This window comes from Kogia breviceps, chromosome 2 (assembly GCF_026419965.1).
Source record: "Kogia breviceps isolate mKogBre1 chromosome 2, mKogBre1 haplotype 1, whole genome shotgun sequence".
Classification (NCBI taxonomy): Eukaryota; Metazoa; Chordata; class Mammalia; order Artiodactyla; family Physeteridae; genus Kogia; species Kogia breviceps.
This window is the reverse complement of record NC_081311.1, coordinates 11,035,728-11,057,066: the sequence shown is the minus strand read 5'-3', so window position 1 is coordinate 11,057,066 and position 21,339 is coordinate 11,035,728. Positions and strand designations below refer to the sequence as shown.

The following is a 21,339-nucleotide window of genomic DNA, read 5'->3' as shown; positions in this document are numbered from 1 at the left end:
TGTTCCAAGTCCCCTTATCAAAATCACTTCCTGTGTGTGTGCACATGAGCACACATACACTCCTTAATTCCCTAAAACAGTTCTGCTCCTCTAAAGAGAGAAACTGTCTTTTGATCAGTATGCTACCAGACACTTATGTCTCTGCTAAAATAAGAAGATGGCCAATTTTCAAATAAATGGAAAGGGAAAATACTTATTTAGAACAGCAAAAATTAAGCTTGGCAAAAGTAGTTACTTTTATTTACAATTGCATGTATTAAGATTACAAGAGAAACACTAGTGATACCATCTGAACAAAAGCAATGATTTATTGGTAATGGCAATGAATGAAATATTGAAAGTCTCTGGTGAGAATCAAGCAATTATCCAGGAGCTGTAGATCTGATTGCAGTATGGTCTTCCAGTGTCTTTTGTACCTTAGTGGCTTTCTCCTTTTTTGCCAACTACTTGTTTGAAGTCATTCATATTTGTTGCCTGGACTGGAGTCCCAATAAAAGTAAAATATGAAATTCTTGTTGTTTCTTCTTCACCTTGATTGGACTGAACAAGTATAGTTAACACTGTTAACATTCTGAAACTTTACGGAAGTGGGACATTACCATCTTCTTTAATATCACCCTCTGTTAGTTCCAGAGCTTGAGTTGGCTCACGTCTTTCTGCCTCTTCAAAATCCGTATAGACCCCGGGGTAGGTTGGTGACAATGTTTACATACCTAATTAGGACCCTGGCTATTATCCGGCCCTTGAAATTTCATTGAATAAAGCTTAACAGGCTGACTGAATGCCACAGTAATAAGTAGCTGTTCATCAGTCAGATTCCAAGAAGGAAAGTCTTTGTCTTTGTCAAATCCATGCTTGTCACTTTCATTAAGACATTCACAGCCAGCTTTGTTAATAAAAGGCAGTAAGTCCATATAGCCTTTTGGAATACCTGTGTCCTCGTTGCTTCCAGGGTCGTTTTCCGAGTGCTGCTTGATCTTTTCCTCTAGTCTCACAGCATCTGCTTGATATTGATCGATTCTCACTTGGTTTCGAAAAAAACAGAAATGTAGGTGTTGCTGATATATTGTTGGTGGCAGCTGTTCCCTGACACTGATGTACATCTACTTCCAAGAATACTGCTTGTGGATACTTATTACTCATAGAACTGAATGCTGGGGCAATCCTTAAACATGGTCCGCACTCTCGCATGGTGAACTTGACCACGGCGAGTCTGGAGCCTGCGCCGCTCAGCTCCGGCTGGAAATCCGGGTCACTCCCAACCGGCTTCACACCCACCATTCTCAGAAGTCCAGCAGGGCGGCCGCGAAGCCACCGGCTTCAAAACTGAAGAAGACCTGGGAGAGGAAGGAGGGAGGCTCAGGAAGGCCGAGGCCTGGACAGAGGAGGTAGCGACCGCAGTGTCTTCTCTCGGGGCTCTCAATGCCGAGTCACGCCAGGGAGCGGAGTGGCCGTGGGGGCGGGGGTCATCATTCTTTTTGATGCTCAGTTTATTTCAGATTTGGCCAATGGAGCCCTTTCAAGCTGACTGCAGTGTTCCTTTGATATATCCCATCATTCTTTGAGCAGCATTCATTCTTCTTTGGGGTTTTTTTTGCCCAACAAGATGGTCCAGGCTCATCTTACACTTTCCCTGCCCCAGATCTGGAATCGGTCATTTCTACAAGGAGCCCCAGTGCCTGTTATTGGAAAATGATAATTAGAACAAGAACTAGGTGTGCTTATTTCTACGAGGGTGTCTTTGATTCTAGAGCCTTTCAGTGGGCAGAGCAGAGAAAAATGTATACTTTAACTCCTGAGTTTATCTTGGTACCTCTAATTCAAATAGAACACCGTAGGCTTCTTCCTCACTCTCTCTCATTTGATATTTGTTATCTCCCTCCTCCTTTTTGACAACTGGTTTCCCCCAAATCAATATATTTATGAATTTGCTCAGGCTTTAAATATACACAAAGTAGTTTCAGGATTACCACACTAATATCACTACCAATAGCAAACTTGCCAAGTCAAATTCAAGACTTTTAGGGCAGTTTCTTTCTGTTCTTAAAATATATCCTGCAGGGCTTCCCTGGTGGCGCAGTGGTTGAGAGTCCGCCTGCTGATGCAGGGGACGCGGGTTCGTGCCCTGGTCCGGGAAGATCCCACGTGCCGCGGAGCGGCTGGGCCCGTGAGCCATGGCCGCTGAGCCTGCGCGTCCGGAGCCTGTGCTCCGCAACGGGAGAGGCCACGACAGTGAGAGGCCCGCGTACCACAAAAAAAAAAAAAAAAAAAAAAAAAAAAAATATATATATATATATATATATATATGTGTATATATATATATATATATATCCTGCAGAGTGTATGCAGTCAGTCAGAGGACAGTGCTAAAAAATTACTTGACTTAATTCTTTATTTTTTCTGTGTGGCTTTATTATCAATTTGATATATACAGTTATGTTAATTTATTTCTGTTTGTATTTAACTTCAGAATTTATTTTTCATCCTGTTGGTTTAATACTAATTTTGAAGAAGAAAAACAGCTACAAAAGGTGTAGTCAGAGTTTTTTTGCCATCTTTACTCTTTCTACCTGTGTTCCTCCTCTCCCCATAGGTTACTTTTTATTAGATTCTGGGCAATCTTATGTTTGCTTGTAAGAAATGAGTTAAGTACATACATGTATGTGTATATTCTTCCTCTTTACTCTTATGTGGAAATAATCATACTAAATAATTCTTTTGAACCTTGCTTTTTTCATTTAATAATGAGTCCTAGAAATTATTCCATATTACTTTATAGAGCTCTTTCTCATTCTTATTTTAAATGGTTAATATTAACCCTATTACGTGGATGTAGCATAAGTTTATGCAACCACTCTTCTGTGTATAGAATTTGGGCTGTTTTCAGTAGTTTGCTATTTCAAACAACAGCAATGCGTAATTTGTGCATTCACTGTTTCTTACTTATAGAAGAGGCTTCTCAGGGTAAATTCTATTAGAAGTGAGATGTCTGGGTAAAAAGTTACCCACTTGAATTGAGTCCATTTAAAATAGAGAAATCAGGCAGATGGAGAGGAGAATATCAGTTTTATTACTCTTAGAGCAGTTGGAAAATGTGGCTTAGGTGTTTTCCTAATGTGAACCCCAAGTTGGGCGGGCTTAACCACCTAGTTTGGGACATACTGGAAAACTGCAGGTCCTCCCTGTATGGGCAGAACCTCTATTCTAAGCTTACAGCTTTGTGCAGGGCAGATGAAAGCACTTACACTCTGCAGGAGGGGAAAGCAAAGGGCACAGCCACAAGGCCAATGTCTTTCTCTCAACCCCACCAGTCAGGGAAATCTCTCCTCCTCCCACATGGAGGAAAAAGTGAGGGGCAGAGAGAGGCTGAGAGTGTTACTCTAACTGATGTCCCTCCACATGGAAACATGAAAATGGAGGGAAAGTTCCCCTTTTCCCCCAATACTCTGTAGCCACTAGTATCTGACTCCGTTAGTGGACTCTAATAGAGTGGGTGAGAGCTAGGGACATCTGAGTCATGGATAAACATGAAAGAGCAAAAAACCAAACAAGTAAAACTCAGAAAGCTCGGAGACTCGGAGACTGCTATACACATACTCGATTGAATGGCCTGAAGAAACTCTGTACCATTTCCCTTTGCTTGGGTTATGTGGTATAATTTTAAATTTTAAATTCTGGCTCATTTCTGCCATGTTGGGGCCTGTAAGGCGGGGATGGAATGGCCCTGTAGGCACCGCTGTGCTGGAGGTTGTGTTCTTTGCTCACGTGCTGTGTGTCTAGCGTGATCTCAGGAAGGACTCGTCATGTTATACATGGGTTCTGTTGGAAATGCCCTGCTCTGTGGATGGATAGGTGGAGGGGGAGGGCATATATTCCTTCTTGTCTATAAAGTGTTGCTGAAGCATTCAGAACTTGCAGGATGGGGACTGTTCTTGGTTTAAATTTTCCAGAGGCAGTTTGGCAGATAGCTATGCTTTTAAATATTTTGAATAAAGGAGGGCAGTGCTTTGAGTTGTCAAGCTAGTACATTTAAGAATTCAGACTCCAGAAGGGTTTAAAGAAAAATATTTCCATGTTTTTCTGTAGATTGGAATATTAAAAATTAAACATTTTCAGTAATGTTTTATTGCAAATATGAAAAATTCATACCCAGAACCTGATGAGATTTTGGATTTCTGTGAAGTTTTATTTTGAAATATATGATTTTTTCTACTTATATGATGAAAGTTGAAACCCTAGAGAAATGTGTAAAGGAGAAAGTAGGAGTTCTCCACAGTCCCAAACCTCAGAGGTAATCTTTTATATAATTTGGTATAGAGCCCTCCAACTTTTCTATTTTCTTTTCTGGTTGTTCTTTCATTACAATTGAGTTGTTCCGTCACATTCCTTTTCCTTGGGTTGTAAGAGCCAATAACTTTATCTTTTTTCCCTCAATCCTAGCTTGAATTGTGTTTCTTGCCATTTGTACTCAGAAGTATCTTTACTGGGGCTTCCCTGGTGGCACAGTGGTTGAGAGTCCACCTGCCGATTCAGGGGACACGGGTTCGTGCCCCGGTCCGGTAAGATCCCATGTGCCGCGGAGCGGCTGGGCCCGTGAGCCATGGCTGTTGAACCTGCGCATCTAGAGCCTGTGCTCCGCGATGGGAGAGGCCACAACAGTGAGAGGCCCCCGTACCGCAAAAAAAAAAGTATCTTTACTAATACATATTTTTATGCTAATAAATATTTTTCATTTGTTTTATTGGATAGATTTCATTGATCTATAAACTCATATATATATCTTTTAAGTCTCCTGTTTATAGTCATTTGTATTTTGAAATTTTGAGTTTAGATAATGCTGCAGTGAGCATTCTTGTACACTTGCACAGTAGTTGAACATATCTCTATAGAGAAAAAAATCCTAGTAGAAAAACAAAAGGTTCAGACGTTTTTTTTGATTTTAGTAGATTATATAGAATTATCATGCAAAAAACCGTACCAGTTTATATTCCCACCAATAGTGGCAGATAGTGCATATGTACATGTACTCACAACTTTAAGTTATCAATACTTTAAAACTTTGTAAATATAATATAAAAATAATATTTTATGGTTTTAACTTGTATTTTAAAGTTATTCCTGTGAAGGAGCACCTTTAAGTATGCTTATTACATACAGAGGGACAAAGATGAGGTTGATACCAGATTTCTTGTTGGAAATGATACAAACCAGAAGACAGTAAAACAGTATCTTAAAAGTACTGAGAGAAAACCCATCAACCTAGAGTTCTATACCCAGTGAAACCATTCTTCAGAAATGGAAGCGAAGTAAAGACTTTTTGAGATAGCTGAATTAGTCAGCAGTAGACCTGCACTGCAAGAAATGTTGCAAGAAGTCCAATGGGCAGAAGGAAACTGATACCAGAGGAAAATCTGGATCTACACAAAGTAATGAAGAGCATGAAAAATAGTAACTACATGGGCAAGTATAAGACATTTAAAAAACAATTATTAAAATCTCTTTAGAGGATAATTGACTGTTTAAAGCAAAAACCCTAGCTATATATTGTGTTTATAACGTGTAGAATTAAACTATATGACAGCAATAGTACAAATGCCATAATGGAAATACACAGATATAAGATCCTTATACTATATGGGAAGTGGTATAATATTACTTGATTGTAGAATGTAGACTGTGATAAGTTAAAGATGCATACTATAAACTCTAAAGTATCCCCTGAAATAATGCTCAAAGAGTTACAGCTAAAAATCCAACAAAGGAGATAAAATTGAGCCATAAAAATACTCCATTAGTCCCAAAGAAGGCAGAAAAAAAATGGAACAAAGAACAATAATACAGAAGACTAATTGCAAGATAATAGATTTAAGCCAGACCATATCAGTAATCACATTAAGTGTTGTTGGTCTGAACACACTAATTAAAAGACAGAGATTGTCAAATTGGATAAAAAAGGAAGCTCAAACTACATAAGAAACTCACTTTAAAGATATAAAAAAAAAATATAAAGATATGAATGTGTTAAAAGTAAAAGGATGGAAAGATAAACAATGTTAACATTAATTAAAGAAAGTTGCAGTGGTACTATTGATATCACACAAAGTAGATTTTATTTTATTTTATTATTTATTTAATAAATTTATTTATTTATTTTTGGCTGTGTTGGGTCTTCATTGCTGCACGTGGGCTTTCTCTAGTTGTGGCGAGCGGGGGTACTCTTTGTTGTGGTGCGCGGGCTTCTCATTGCGGTGGCTTCTCATTGTGGAGCACAGGCTCTAGGTGTACAGGCTTCAGTAGTTGTGGCACACGGTCTCAGCAGTTGTGTCTCACGGGCTCTAGAGCGCAGGCTCAGTAGTTGTGGCTCATGGGCTTAGTTGCTCCACGGCATGTAGGATCTTCCTGGACCAGGGCTTGAACCTGGTGTCCCCTGTATTGGCAGGTGGATTCTTAACCACTGTGCCACCAGGGAAGCCCAAAGTAGATTTTATAGCAAAGGATATTACCTGGGATAAAGAGGATCGTTTCATAATGATAAGAGGGTCAATTCATTAAGAGAACATATAGAGTCTAAATGACTGTAATTACTAACAGAGTTTCAAAATATATAAAGGAAAAACTGAAATTATAATAAGTAGGCATATCCACAATTATAATCAGAGATTTCAAAATTCTTCTCTCAATAACTGGAAGAAAAGTAGAAAGTCACCTGGGATTTGGATGACATGAACAACACTACCACCCACCTAGACTTAATTGATATAGAATATAGGTATCCCCTGCTTTTTGAAAGTTGACTTTACTCTGCTTTATAAAGATCTACATTAGTACCTTTCTGATAACTAAAAGGAATCCGAAGAGGACTGTTGCTTTTATGAAGAGTGGAAATAGTGTTCAGCACTTGTTTTGTATTGAGCTGTTGTAGAGGCAGTGCATACCCTGGGCATGAGAGGGGCACCTGCCAAGCTCCTTCCCTGGGAACTACACTCAGCATCAAGCCACAATAGCTTTGGACTGTGTCTGTGAGCATCTGTGCTTATCTTGACTTATTTTATGCATCCATTAGCAAGACGTGTCCTAAGGCAATTGCTTCTCCACTTTATGTCACTTGGGCTTGGGAAAAGTTTCATAGGAAAGCTCTACTCTTGGATAGCAGGCGAAACCTGTACTCCATCTCACAGAAGCAGAATACACATTCTTTTCAATTGTATACAGAATCTTCATTAAAATAGACCGTATTGTGGGGTGTAAAACAAGTCTGAATAAATGTTAAAGGATTCATAAAAAGTATGTTTTCCGATTGCGATGGAATTACATCAGAAATCAATAATATCTAGAAACTAAATAAAACTCACCTAAATAACCTATGGATCAAGAGAATAAATCAAAAGAAAAATCAGAAAGTACTCTGATAAAGGATTAATGTCCAGAGTATACTTAAAATTTCAGAGCTCAACAATGAAACAAATAACCCGATATAAATGGGCAAAGATTTGAACAGACACTTCAGTAAAGAAAATATATGATGGCAAATAAGCATAGGAGAATATGCTCAACATTGTTATCATTTAGCAAAAAAACCCCACAAGATGTCACTCACACACCTTTTAGGATGTCCAGAATTTAAAAAGACTGACTATATCAAGTGTTGGCTAGGGTGTAGAGGAAGTGGGACTCTGATACACTGTTGGCAGGAATGTAAAATGGTAAAACCACTTTGGAAAATAGTTTGACAGTTTCTTTAAAAGTTAATTGCACACTTGTGACCCAGCCACTTCTCTCCTAGGCATTTACCCAAGAGAAATGAAAGCATATGTCTGCACAAATACGTGTACATAGGTATTTGTAGCAACTTTATTTGTAACAGCTGAAGTTTGGAAGCCCAATGTTTATCAATAGGTAAATGGATAAATATTTACCTGTGGCTTATCTGTCTAATGGAGTAGGACTCAGCAGTAACTGATGCACGCATCAACAGATGCATGGAACAATATGGATGGATCTCAAAAGGTTGAGTGATAGAAGCCAGACCAAAAAATATATATATAAAATATATATATGATATTGTATGATTCAATTTATATAAAATTCTAGAAAATGAAAATTAATCTAGAATGACAGCAGTGATAGGTTGTGGGGAATGGGGATGGGTGGTGGGTGGGAGATAGGGCAGAGTACAGGGAACCTTTTGCAATGTGTGATGAATACATTCATTATCTTGATCATGTTGTTGGTTTCTTGGGGATATACATGTGTCAAAACCTATATGTGAAATCTGAAAAGCCAGACTTGTAAAAAAAAACAGAGCAGAATGGTGGTTACCAAGGGCTTGGGGGTGGAGGAGTAGGAGAGATGTTTAAGTGTATAAACTTGCAACTCGGAGATAAATTCTGGAGATTGAATGCGTAGTTAGTGATTATAGACGCACTACTGTATTATAAACATCAAATTTGCTGAGAGACTAGGTCTTAATTATTTCCTTCACAAAAGAAGTAATGGTTATATGATGTGATAAAGATGTTAGCTAATACTACAATGGCAATCATATTGCAATTTGTAAACCTTAAACTGACACAATGTTATATGTCAATTATATTTCAATAAAAATTTGCGTTATAGTAATTACTCAGTAATTAGCCCTTTTTATTATTATTAGCAGACGTTTGGAAACCAGAGGGATAATTCTTATGAAATAGGCTTTTGACTCAGTGGGAGATTGGTGTAGTGAACTCAAATGAAAGGACTCAGGAGACTGGTTTCTTTAAGTGATCACACCACATTTTGAAATTAAGCCTTTTCACTTCTGCTCAGAAACAAGGCTGCAAATATGCCTTGAAGCTTTGTTTGCAGAAAACGACAGGTTTCTCTCCTAGCAGTAGCCATTCCCTTTGGGATCTCTGCGTTGCTGGATTGGTTCCTAAGAGTTCAGTAAAATAAGTTGTAAACAGGATTTTCTTTCGGTGGCGAATTGTCAGCTGAAAATAAGGCCAGCTTCTAGAGCCTGGTTTAGAGATCATGCTTCCTCTGCTCTAATAATCCTGACTTGTTCCAGAAGAAACCCTTTGATCATGGGTTTTGGGGGTTGGTTGAAGCAGCATTTAACACAGACAACAGAAAGGGAAATGCCAATTAATTTTAAGCCTGACCCCAAGGGGCCTCATGAATGCTGTCTGTACTTTTCCATTTTAGAAATTGCAGCACTCGAGATGATGTCTTGGATCGGGTACCATTTGTGCTAGATTTGTAGGAATGATAGCAATATATCATATAAGAATGTTTAACTTGGGTACATTGTGATCAAATTTTGATCCTGGTACCAAAGAAAAGTGACTGCTATAGAGGAGAAGGTGAACTACAATATTTTTAAAAAATGACTGATAGACGTTTTAAAATTTGTGATGCCTCCATCATATTGTTACTCTTGTGTTTTCTTCCACCGATAATTGAGCCACAGCACAGGTCCTACTCAGTGCGCATCAAGAGAGCAGTGATTTGACCATGTCAGTTACTTGGAGACATGGAGACCCTGTGCTTTCTGGGATGACTGCACTGAGGGCTCTGTCAGTGTAAGAACCAAGCTGGACTGCGTATGATATGATCATATCCATGGCAACAGGCCCAGAGCCTGCCTCTTCCTAGGTGCTAAATCAGTCATTGTTGAGTGGCTGGTTGATCTCTGAAGTCTGCTACTTTCTCAACTATTAAAAAAAAAAAATCTATGTATCGTCTATCTGCCCACCTGTTACATCCCTTCCTCTGTTAAAAGTGCTCATGTATTCATTCACTCAATTCTCCCAACAACCCTATGAGGTGGGTGCTATGATTATCAACATTTTACAGATAAGGTCATTGTAACACAGAGAGGTTAAGCCATTTGTCTGAGCTCACACAGCTCATGAATTGTGGAGCATGCATAACCTTATGGTGTTTCTATGCTTCAGCATCATTCATTCATTCATTTTTACAAAGATTGTCTTTCTCCAAGGCCAGGTCTTTGGGATGTGGGAAGAATGGTGTAGGATAGATTTTCTCTTTTGTATACTTCTCCTAATCTAATGATTCTAATCAAAGCTGAAGGCAGAAAAGGTGAAGGCCCAAAGGAATTGAACTCTGTGTTGTGTGTGTATGAATGCATGGCCTGCTCAGGAGGGCATGATGGAGAGAGGCATAGAGGGCAACCTCAGGATCCCAGTGAGAACTTGGCAGTGACTCTTTCATGAAACTTAAGAAGACTTTTCCCAAGTTTAAAAAATTCCGTTTGCATGTCTTGGGTGATGGCATTCCCCTTGAAGATTAACAAAATAACATAGCTGAAAATTCTCTTGAAGTTGAAAAAAAGTATTTAACATTTAATAACAAAATTTGACCCTTGAACATTAAAATATATGTGAGTGACTTTACATAATCAATCTGATTTTGCTTTTCTATAGCATGAACCATGGTGATGTTTGGATCTTAAGGAAAAAATAATTAGGGTAAAAGGGGGAGTGGATCCTAATCCATATTCCAACTTACTAAAACTTCCCTTAACAGAGATAAACTTCCCTTAACAGAGGTGATTTGGTTTTGCTGATGGCATAATTTCAATAATGAGTAAGTAATTCAAAGAAGCACACAGTGAATGTTGGCTGAAGACAGAAAAAAAGTCTTTGAATTCCTGCTCCTTTTATGGACCTTCAGAAACAGCTTCCTACCGATGTGAAGCTTCTCTCTGAGGGAGAAATGGGCACTGTTCTTAAACTAATGGGAAGTAATGGAGTGATCAGTGAAGGTCTTTTCTTGGAAGCCTAAGATAGGGTTTAGCTACCTGAATCTCTTCACATCACTGCTCTGGTATCTGGAATATTATCAAATGAGGGATGTCCAAATGGCAGGCATTTTCAGGGGAAGTCGGCCATCTACCTGAAGCAGTGCTGGGGTCTCTGGTGTGCAGATCTGGGAGGGAAACCAAAGTGAAAACAGACAACGCATCATTTCATCCAGAAGACAGTGAAACACCGATACCAGTTAGGTCTGCTGTTCACCAGTTTCTCCACGCCCAGAATGAAAATCCTTTCACCATCTGGATTCTGAGACTGTTAGGCAGCCATGCTCACTGCTGGAGGAGAGCTGATAGGGACTGTGTGTCATCAGTCAAGGAGCCCAGCCTCCTTCTCCACTGATTCGGGACACAGAACTGCTCCCATTTTAGCTGCCCCCACTCTAGTTGCCGCAAACCCCCCGTAAGCAATTTCCTTGCACTTTGTTGAAAACACAAATAGAAACAGACAGAGGTGAATGTGTGTAAGTGAATCAAATGGATGAAAAGCTCTCTCTCCACATGTTCGTACTTCTACCTTTGCTACCAAGCCCCAGTTTGCTCACCTCCAAGGTATTTTAGGAGCCTTTTAAGCTGAGGAATTGGCACCAACTGAGAGCAAGTGGTACGGGTGATGAAAGCTTGAGGCGTTGGGGCAGGAAAGAAATGTTTGCCTGTCCTCCAAGCAGTTGTACTAAAATGGACTGGATGCTCCCTTTCCACAGTGAACATTTCAAAACGTGAGCGTGTTTCTGATTGTCACATGAGTATGGGGCCCTCCCAGAACCCACTAGGCAGGAGCCATGGATGCAGCGTGTCGTGTAATGTGGGGACAGTCTTATAAAACAAAGACATGCTGTATTAGTTTCCCATGACTGCTGTAGCAAATTGTCACAAGCTTATTAGCTTTTAAAATAACCTGATAACTCATTATCTTATAATTCTAAGTCTGGCATGGGTCTCACTGGGCTAAGGTCAAGGTGTCAGCAAGGCTGGTTCCTTTCTGGAGGCTCTAGAGGAGAATCTGTTCCCTTGCCTTTTCAAGCTTGTAGAGGCTGCTGGCATTCCTTGGTTCATGGCCCCCTCCACCATCTTCAAAGACAGCAGTGCAGCATCTTCAAACCTCTCTCTGAATTCTGCTTTCTATTGTCACATATCCTTCTGACCCTGCTGCCTCCCTTTTTCCCTTTTAAGGACCCTGTGGTTACCTTGGGCCCACCCTGACAATCCAGCATTATCTCCCCATCTCAAGATTTTCAATTTAATCACATCTACTAAGCCCCTCTCACTATATAGGTAACATATGCACAGCTTCCCAGAATCAGAACGTGGAAACGCTTTGGCGGGGGCATTACTCTGCCTACCACACACGCCTTCCCCCAACGCCAAAAGTGAGTTGGGACTTGATTGGCTAAGAGTTAGGTGATGCTCTTTCCTTTCTGGTGATGGCAGGAGTCTTGTGTCTTTGTGGTTAGAGAGGCCTGATGATTTGTCAGGGGCTTTGACCCCTGCATGAGTAATAGTGGGGCATTCCAGGCCAACACAGACTCTCCAGCCTCCCAGGACTAGAGTTGGGCAGTATCAATCGTCAATACCCCTTTACCCCATCTTTCTCTCTGAAGAATCAGTATGAGGTCTGGGGTATTTTTCAAGTCTCAACAATATACCTTTGATTGGAGGCGCCATGTTATGGCCAACTGAATTTCTCATCATTCCTGGAACAACCCCTATACCTTCCCTTCATCCATCAGCCCAGCCCAGGCCAGTTTCCTTATTGGCTTCATTTCCATCCCCGCTCAGCCACTTTCTCCACATCTACTCAAATTTAATTTGTTTACCTAAATTGTTGGTGAGCTTTGTCTTCTTTCTTTTTTTGAAATCATCTAATGTATTTTTTTAAATACCTTTATTGGCGTATAATTGCTTTACAGTGTTGTGTTTCTGCTGTACAACGAAGTGAATCAGCTATACGTATACATGTATTCCCATATCTCCTCCCTCTTGCGTCTCCCTCCCACTCTCCCTATCCTACCCCTCTAGGTCATCACAAAGCATTGAGCTGATTTCCCTGTGCTATGCAGCAGCTTCCCACTAGCCATCCATTTTACATTTGGTAGTGTATATATGTCAGCGCTACTCTCTCACTTCGTCCCACCTTCCCTTTACCCTCTGTGTCCTCAAGTCTTTTCTCTATGTTTGTGTCTTTATTCCTGCCCTGCCACTAGGTTCATCAATACCGTTTCTTTTAGATTCCATATACGTGTGTTCACATACGGTGTTTTTCTCTTTCTGACTTACTTCACTCTGTATGACAGACTCTAGCTCCATCCACCTCATCACAAATAACTTGATTTTGTTCCTTTTTATGGCAAATATTGCACTGTGTATATTTTCCATATCTTCTTTATCCATTCATCTGTCGATGGACATTTAGGTTGCTTCCATGTCCTGGTTATTGTAAATAATGCTGCAATGAACATTGCATTACACGTATGTTTTCAAATTATATGCGTATATGCCCAGTAGTGGGATTGCTGGGTCACATGGTAGTCCTATTTTTAGTTTTTTAAGGAACTTCCATATTGTTCTCCATAGTGGCTGTATCAATTTACATTCCCACCGTCAGTGCAGGAGGGTTCCCTTTTCTCCACACCCTCTCCAGCATTTATTGTTTCTAGATTTTTTGATGATGACCATTCTGACCAATGTGAGGTGATACCTCATTGTGGTTTTGATTTGCATTTCTTTAATGATTAATGATGTGCATTTTTTCATGTGTTTGTTGGCAATCTTTATGTCTACTTTGGAGAAATGTCTGTTTAAATCTTCCACCCATTTTTGGATTGGGTTGTTTTTTTTTTGATACTGAGCTGCATGAGCTGCTTATATATTTTTGAAATTAATCCTTTGTCAGTTGCTTCATTTGCAAATATCTTCTCCCATTCTGAGGGTTGTCTTTTCGTCTTGTTTATGGTTTCCTTTGCTGTGCAAAAGCTTTTAAGTTTCATTAGGTCCCATTTGTTTATTTTTGTTTTTATTTCCATTTCTGTAGGAGGTGGGTCAAAAAGGATCTTGCTGTGATTTATGTCATAGAGTGTTCTGCCTATGTTTTCCTCTAAGAGTTTTATAGTGTCTGGCCTTACATGTAGGTCTTTAATCCATTTTGAGTTTATTTTTGTGTATGTTGTTAGGGAGTGTTCTAATTTCATTCTTTTACATGTAGCTGTCCAGTTTTCCCAGCACCACTTAACTGAAGAGGCTGTCTTTTCTCCATTGTATATTCTTGCCTCCTTTATCAAAGATAAGGTGACCATATGTGCATGGGTTTAGCTCTGGGCTTTCTATCCTGCTCCATTGATGTATATTTCTGTTTTTGTGCCAGTACCATACTGTCTTGATTACTGTAGCTTTGTAGTATAGTGTGAAGTCCAGGAGCCTGATTCCTCCAGCTCCATTTTTCTTTCTCAAGATTGCTTTGGCTATTCAGGGTCTTTTGTGTTTCCATACAAATTGTGCAATTTTTTGTTCTGTTTCTGTGAAAAATTCCATTGGTGGTTTGATAGGGATTGCATTGAATCTGTAGTTTGCTTTGGGTAGTATAGTCATTTTCACAATATTGATTCTTCCAATCCAAGAACATGGTATATGTCTCCATCTGTTTGTATCATCTTTGATTTCTTTCATCAGTGTCTTACAGTTTTCTGCATACAGGTCTTTTTTCTCCTTAGGTAGGTTTATTCCTAGGTATTTTATTCTTTTTTTGCAGTGGTAAATGGAAGTGTTTCCTTAATTTCTCGTTATGATGTTTTGTTGTTAGTGTATAGGAATGCAAGAGATTTTTGTTCATTAATTTTGTATCCTGCTACTTTACCAAATTCATTGATTAACTCTGGTAGTTTTCTGGTGGCATCTTTAGGATTCTCTATGTAGAGTATCATGTCATCTTGCAAACAGTGACAGTTTTACTTCTTCTTTTCCAATTTGGATTCCTCTTATTTCTTTTTCTTCTCTGATTTCTGTGGCTAAAACTTCCAAAACTATGTTGAATAACAGTAGTGAGAGTGGGCACCCTTGTCTTGTTCCTGATCTTAGAGGAAATGGTTTCAGTTTTTCACCATTGAGGACGATGTTGGCTGTGGGTTTGTCATATATGGCTTTTATTGTCTTCTTCGTTAAGCTTTGTATAAAGTCCAAGTTTTTTCCAATAAGCACTTTAATAATTAGAACCTCCTCTACCAGTTTCCTAAAATAACAACCCAAGTGCATCTGACCTGTCTTCTATGACTTAACTTTCCTTTCCAGTATGAACTGTGCCTTTTCTTGTTGCTGTACTGGATCTTATATTCCTCCTTTTCTGTAGCACCCATTCATTCATTCATTTGCAGCTAATTTTTAATTGAGTGCCTGCTATGGAATAAGGCTCTGTGTTGTCACACTGATAATATATATTGTTTACATTTCTGTCTCCCCTTGTAGGTTGTGAGTTCCATGTGAAATATAAATGTATGCAGACTGAATCTCTAAAAGCTATACTGATGTATAGATATCAAGTTTACTACTAGGCAGGAGAAAATAACATTTTCTAGGAGGAAAACAAAATTTATAGCTAGTCACAGAGTTGGCATGCTGGTTTTCTGTATAATAACATGACTATGTAATTGCCTCATGTTGGTATGAAGCACTGGGCTTGAGATATCCATCTAGATCTTGGTTTCTCTGCCTTGCTGTTTTTATATTGATTCTGAGGTCAGAATGACATTAAACCCCTGGTTGAAGGGCCAGCTGGATAAGACCTTGATGTAGCTCTGGGGATGAAAGTCAAGCCTATATATTGAGTCAGGGATCTCTCCAGTCCCAGTTCCACCCCTACCCTTCCCTGGGAGAGCCCTTCTGCTGGACGGACAATGTGTGGATAAGTGGGGTCCAACAATAGACCCAAGGGAGCAGAGCCCTCTTGGCCACCCTGGACCATCTGGGACTTAGGTCGGCTGAGACCTGTCACTAGAACCCACCTCAGTGGGACTGGCCAAGGTCTCAAGACCCTCAGTCTGTGATAACTGTTGTGTCCCTGGCTTTGCCCTTTCCTTATCCTATGCTTCACCTTCCTCAGATCTACTGGTGGGGTAATTGACCTCTGTGGCCTCTCGCTGGCCAGCATACCCCTCGTCTTCTCTTCCCTTCCTCTGCCCCTCTCCTTCCTCATCTCACCTCTCTTCCTCTCCTTCAGACATTTACTGAGAAGCTACTCACGTGTTGGGCAGCCTATGGATAGGCAGTGAGTGGCCCAGTAATTAGCCGATTGATTGATTTGTCTGTTTACCACATGGGTATTGAGGAGTTGCCACAGGTCAGACATTGGGACTAGCATGTCTGGAGGAGGGGACGTGAGAGAGTATGGCAAACTGGAGGAACTAAAACAGGTCCAGCGTGGCTAAGCATAGAGTAGGAAGGAGGGGGAAGGGCACATTGGTGAGAAATGATGCAGCGGGTGTTTGGACTTTGTCCTGTAAGCCCACTGCAGCATGTAAGCTGAGGAGCGACAAGGTCAGATTTGCATTTTAGAAAGCTTGCTTTGCCTAGAGTGTGGACCACAGATTGGGGAGGGGCAAAAGATGGAGGCCAGGAGACCATCGAGGTAGCTGTTGCTGTGAGTAGCTGAGCTAAGAAGGTGGATTCAACTAAGGTGGAGATAGTGGGAATAGAAAGAAATGCAAAGATTAATGATGTGAACAGATATTGAGGAGTGGATGCCACCACCCTGGGAGAGTGGAGCCTACAGGTGTGGAGCAGGGTCCCTACCTCGGAGGAGCTCATAGTCTAATAGAAGTGATTCCAGTCTCTGGGGTGGGATAAGGAGGGGGTGCCAGGAGGGCCAGTGAACCTCTGGGGAGGGACATGTGGTTAAAAAAATACTCTAAAAGGGGGGCACATACTATATCACTCCATTTATATAAAATTTTAGCCACACACATTAATGTGTTAAGTGATCCTATCAAAAAAAACTAATTAAAATAGGGTTGTTTTAACCTTAACACTGCCCCAGCATAGTTAATTTAACACAATTATGCTTCATTCTGGGCCCTCTTTGAGAAAAAAATACTTTTTTTGAATGCTCAATATCAGAGAGCATAGTCCTCTGTAGATTAACAGAAAAGTATTTCTTTTAGAAAGTATTTTTTAATATTAAAAATTCAACATTCTGAAATCTAGTATGTATAGCATACCTCACGTGGTGCATAAATGTGCATTTTAGGGCCCGTGTTTCAAAATTTCTAGCATTGTTTTAAATGTAAGAGTTTTATTAGCCAGGATAATATATCTGTTCAATTTTCAAAAGTCAACCATACAGCTATTCTTATGCCAAAAGTAGTTCAGGCAATCAACCCCCTGTTGAACTCAACAAACCTTGTATATAAACTTAACAAAACAGTGTCCAATAACAGAAATAAATGCAAATAAAATGATTCTGAAAATTCAAAATAAATAAATAAATAAATATTCTAAAATGCCCAGTTTAAACACACTCTACAGAAACTGAAGTTCTACAAGATCTTGGTTGGTGAGACCATGGGAAGGTACCCAGGAGTTGTGTGTTATAAAATGTGTAAAAATCCTGGCATAGTTGGAAGCAGAACATTAGAACAGTTTATAAAATGATGGGATCCATGAATGGTTGGGACCAGGGGCAATGCTATTGTGAAAACCTCAAAAGGTTCTTTAATCTATGACGGAAACAAAGCCGTCCTTGGGGAAGATGCTCTTTGTTTTGGGAGACCACTTTGGTGAGCCCCTTCCACAACGAGGAAGTCTTTAAGGACTTGCCCTGGGCTGCTGGGGGCACCTTACTCACCAATTAGACTAAAGATTCTCGTAACCTTGAAGGAAAAGATATTCAAAGCGTTCACATTCCTTGTGTTGCCAGAGCCAGAGGCTTGAAGAGGGCTCAGGGCTCCCCACTTTGTGGGAAATTACTATTTGATGCATCTGGCTGTGCAAAAGGTGAAACCACAAGGTGAGTTGGGAACGGGCAACGAGGCATTCTTTGTACAAGGATGGCGACTCCATGGAGGGCGTGGGTGGCTGCAGAGATTTTATCACTCGATAAAGGGACGTGACTGTGGAGGTTTTGTGTGGGGATTACGAGTAAACCCCAGCAACCTGGCAGCTAGCTATCTTGGGGCTTAGGGAAAGGGGCCAATGAGGAAACCCCGTGAAATATTTGGTTCAGAGGGCTGTAATATGACTTCTTAAACTTTGGTAACAGCTCTGCGTTTGCAGGTTCTGAGGCTGTGCTCACAAGCAGGGACTGGGCAGATTAAAAAGAGAGTCGGGGTAGGATGGCAAAGCAGGTAAGAGGCTGGCTCTGACAGGCGAGAAGCTGGGGCAGAGTGGAGCTATGGGGCCTGCACATACTTCCTGGGCGTTCTTGGGAACAGTGATGGGGAGGGGCTTTTTGTAGTGATGTGGCAGGGAGCTCTGGTTCTTTTTCCTTGGTTATTAAAGGAAAAGTGGTCCCTAGAGGGCTGTAAGACTTAGCTCACAGATGTTGTCCCAGAGGACTCCCCAGTGACAAGGGGAAGGAGTCACTGGCTCCGCTTGAGGCAGCCGTTGCGGAAGAAACGCCAGTTTGGTTCCCAGAATGGGGAGTTTTCTGGCTGGGCCCAGCCATTTGTCTTTCACAGGAATACAGACCCTCAGGACTGACTCAGTCTTCCAGCTGTTGAAGACTTACAGCAGCAAGAGTCAGAACCTGGCTCGGAAGCAGTAAGAATAATGATGGCAGGACTTCCCTGGTGGCGCAGTGGTTGAGAATCCGCCTACCAGTGCAGGGAACACGGGTTCGAGCCCTGGTCCGGGAAGATCCCACATGCCGCGGAGCAACTAAGCCCGTGCGCCACAACTACCGAGCCTGCGTTCTAGAGGCCGCGAGCCACAACTATTGAAGCCCGCACAACTAGAGCCCTTGCTCTGCAACAAGAGAAGCCACTGTAATGAGAAGCCTGTGCACTGCAGCGAAGAGCAGCCCCCGCTCACCACAACTAGAGAAAGCCCGCACGCAACAATGAAGACCCAATGCAGCCAAAAATAAATAAATAAAATAAATTGAAAAAAAAAAAGTAGCCCCCGCTTGCCGCAACTAGAGAGGGCCCACACGCAGCAACGAAGACCCAATGCAGCCAAAAATTTTAAAAATATAAATAAATAAATTTACATTAAAAAAAAGTGATGGCAAAGCATCGAGAAGTCACCCACATTGGGTGTGTCTGTGCCAGGCGCTGTCTGTGTGTTACCATAACTGTCCTCTGAGGCCGGTGCTGTTAACCTTCCCACACAGACGGCACATGGAGGCTCAGCAGAGGTAAGAAGCCACCTGACTATTGGGCCGGGACTGTCTCACTCGGACCCTGAGGGCAGGTTTAGGTCAGGGGAGTTGATTAAATGCTCAGGATTTGGAAGAGTAACCCAAGAGCAGGAGGCCTCAGCTCCAAGTCTGGGGTCAGTTCATTCATATCTGAGGACTGAACTCCAGCCCCAGGGCCCTCTGATGGGACCCTAACAATCCCCATCTTCTGCCTCCACCACTGACTGGCTGCTGGGGTGTGTGCCCAGGCCGAACCCTGGTCAAATAGAAGTGTTCTGTGGGTGGGCTCAGCCCGTGCTGCCCACCGGAACGCATCCTCCGGGAATCCTGCTGTTCAGAAACCCCATTACACTCATCTAGCGTGAGTTCCACCTCCCAGGCTCTGGAGCCATAGGGGTCCTGCACTGGGTACAGCCCAGGTAAAGGTCGCTCCTACATAGAGGGAGATCCACAAAGGCTTTCCAGCTTCTGCATGAAAACAACCACCAAATCCAGTCTTACTTAAGGATATTATACATTGGGTCCCATTGGTGCCTTTGTGAAAAAGACAAACTGTGAAAAGTTGGCAGATCATGCCATACAGGAGCTGCTTTACACTTAGAATGCTTACTGCAAAATTAATGGACCTAGTTAAAAGAGATGTCTATAAAATGTAGGTGACCACAGTCCCAAGAGTGGAGATGGAAAGTGATCACCTCTGTGCAGTATGTAATTTATTGAAGGCTCTAAGTTCACAAGACGCTTTGTAAAATGTATAAAAAGATGAGGTTCCTGGCCCCAAGGACTGCAGGCAAGCCTCACTAAGACTCATATTGTTGAGGAGCGAAGTTCAGATACACGACAACCTGTGACCGCTCTCGGAAATACTTTAGGCGGAAAGGCTAAAGATAGCTGTTTGCTTTCACGAAGTGTTTAAAGGAGATTAAGAATGATGGTCTTGGAAGAAAGGCATAATGTTAACTTAGAGTGAAAAGGAAATGAATGTATGTCTGGAATGCCTCAGAGACAAGGAGAAATGTTAAATGTCAAATTAAAAGACAAGTAATCAATGATAATAAATGCTTGCATCTATTAAAAAGTAGAAGTCTGCTATGGGCTTGGTGAGGCATAGATGGCTTCTGTTCTACTGATTACATTACCTTGGTTATATCTTCTCTGGGGGCAAAAGGCTCCACATTTGGATAGGTTGTGGTTAGACATTTAGGTGGACCTCCTGACATGAGGTAAGACTTTTACACAAGGAAAGGAGCAGTTCTTAACAAACACCCCCAGCCCTGAAAACACACACACGTAGAACTGTGCTGTTGTACTCAGTCTGATAAATCATACAACTCCACTCCTGCCCCTCCTTACTTCCACACAATTTCCCTTCTAGAAGTTTTGAAAAGTTAACTGACACTTGATCATGCATCACCTGATAGATGGGACACAGCTCTCAATTGTATTGCAAAACCTCAAAGTATATTAGTTGTGCTTACCATTACCTGCTTAAAGCCAGGTTTCCATTTTGAAAGCTGCAGTTTTCCAGCAAATCAATATTCCTGAGCATGCGCTGGGCCGATAGCCCATGACTTCAGTCTATAGCTGAGACTTCAGTATCTCCAAAAAAGGAGAAAGAAAAGCTCACTCCTCGGTGCTCATTCGCTTAGGGAAAATCACATTAAAATTCTGGGCACAGGGTTCTATGCACTGCCCTCGTCCTGCCATGTTGAACTTTGTACCTGCAGATGAGTCCATGCAATTGGAATTACTAATGTTTCAAAAGCTCTGTGTGGAAATGGTTAAAAAGGGAAAAGTGCTGGCAAGCAGTGCCCAGGCATCCCCTCCTCTTTGTGTGTGTGCACCCTGGCTCTGTCACTTGTGGGGGTGCGGTGCTGGGTGTCCTTGCGTGGGTCCGGAAGGCGGTGCAGACTGTGTGAGACTCCCATGGCGGGGAGGCTGACTGGCCGCTGGTCAGAGTGATTCTGTTTTCCCTCCCTCCTCTCCCTCCTTCCGCACTTCCTTTTTTCCTCCTTTCTCTCTTCTTTTTCTCTCCCCACATCTTTCCCCTGTTTCCCTCTTTTTCAGATATTACAGTTTGAGGGGTAGGTTGGATGGCTTCTGGAAGTTGGTTGCGGTCTCAGGACTCCCTTGAATCAGGCTTTACCCCCATGTGCCCCTTCGCGTGATTTCTAGAGCGTAT

At 41.5% G+C, this 21,339-nt stretch overlaps 1 pseudogene; it reads right to left on the bottom strand.

Annotated features, from left to right (window-relative positions):
- Positions 1 to 254: 254 nt before the first annotated feature.
- LOC131749939 (thioredoxin-like protein 1 pseudogene) lies at positions 255 to 1,332 on the bottom strand (annotated as a pseudogene).
- Between the last annotated feature and the right edge of the window lie 20,007 nt (positions 1,333 to 21,339).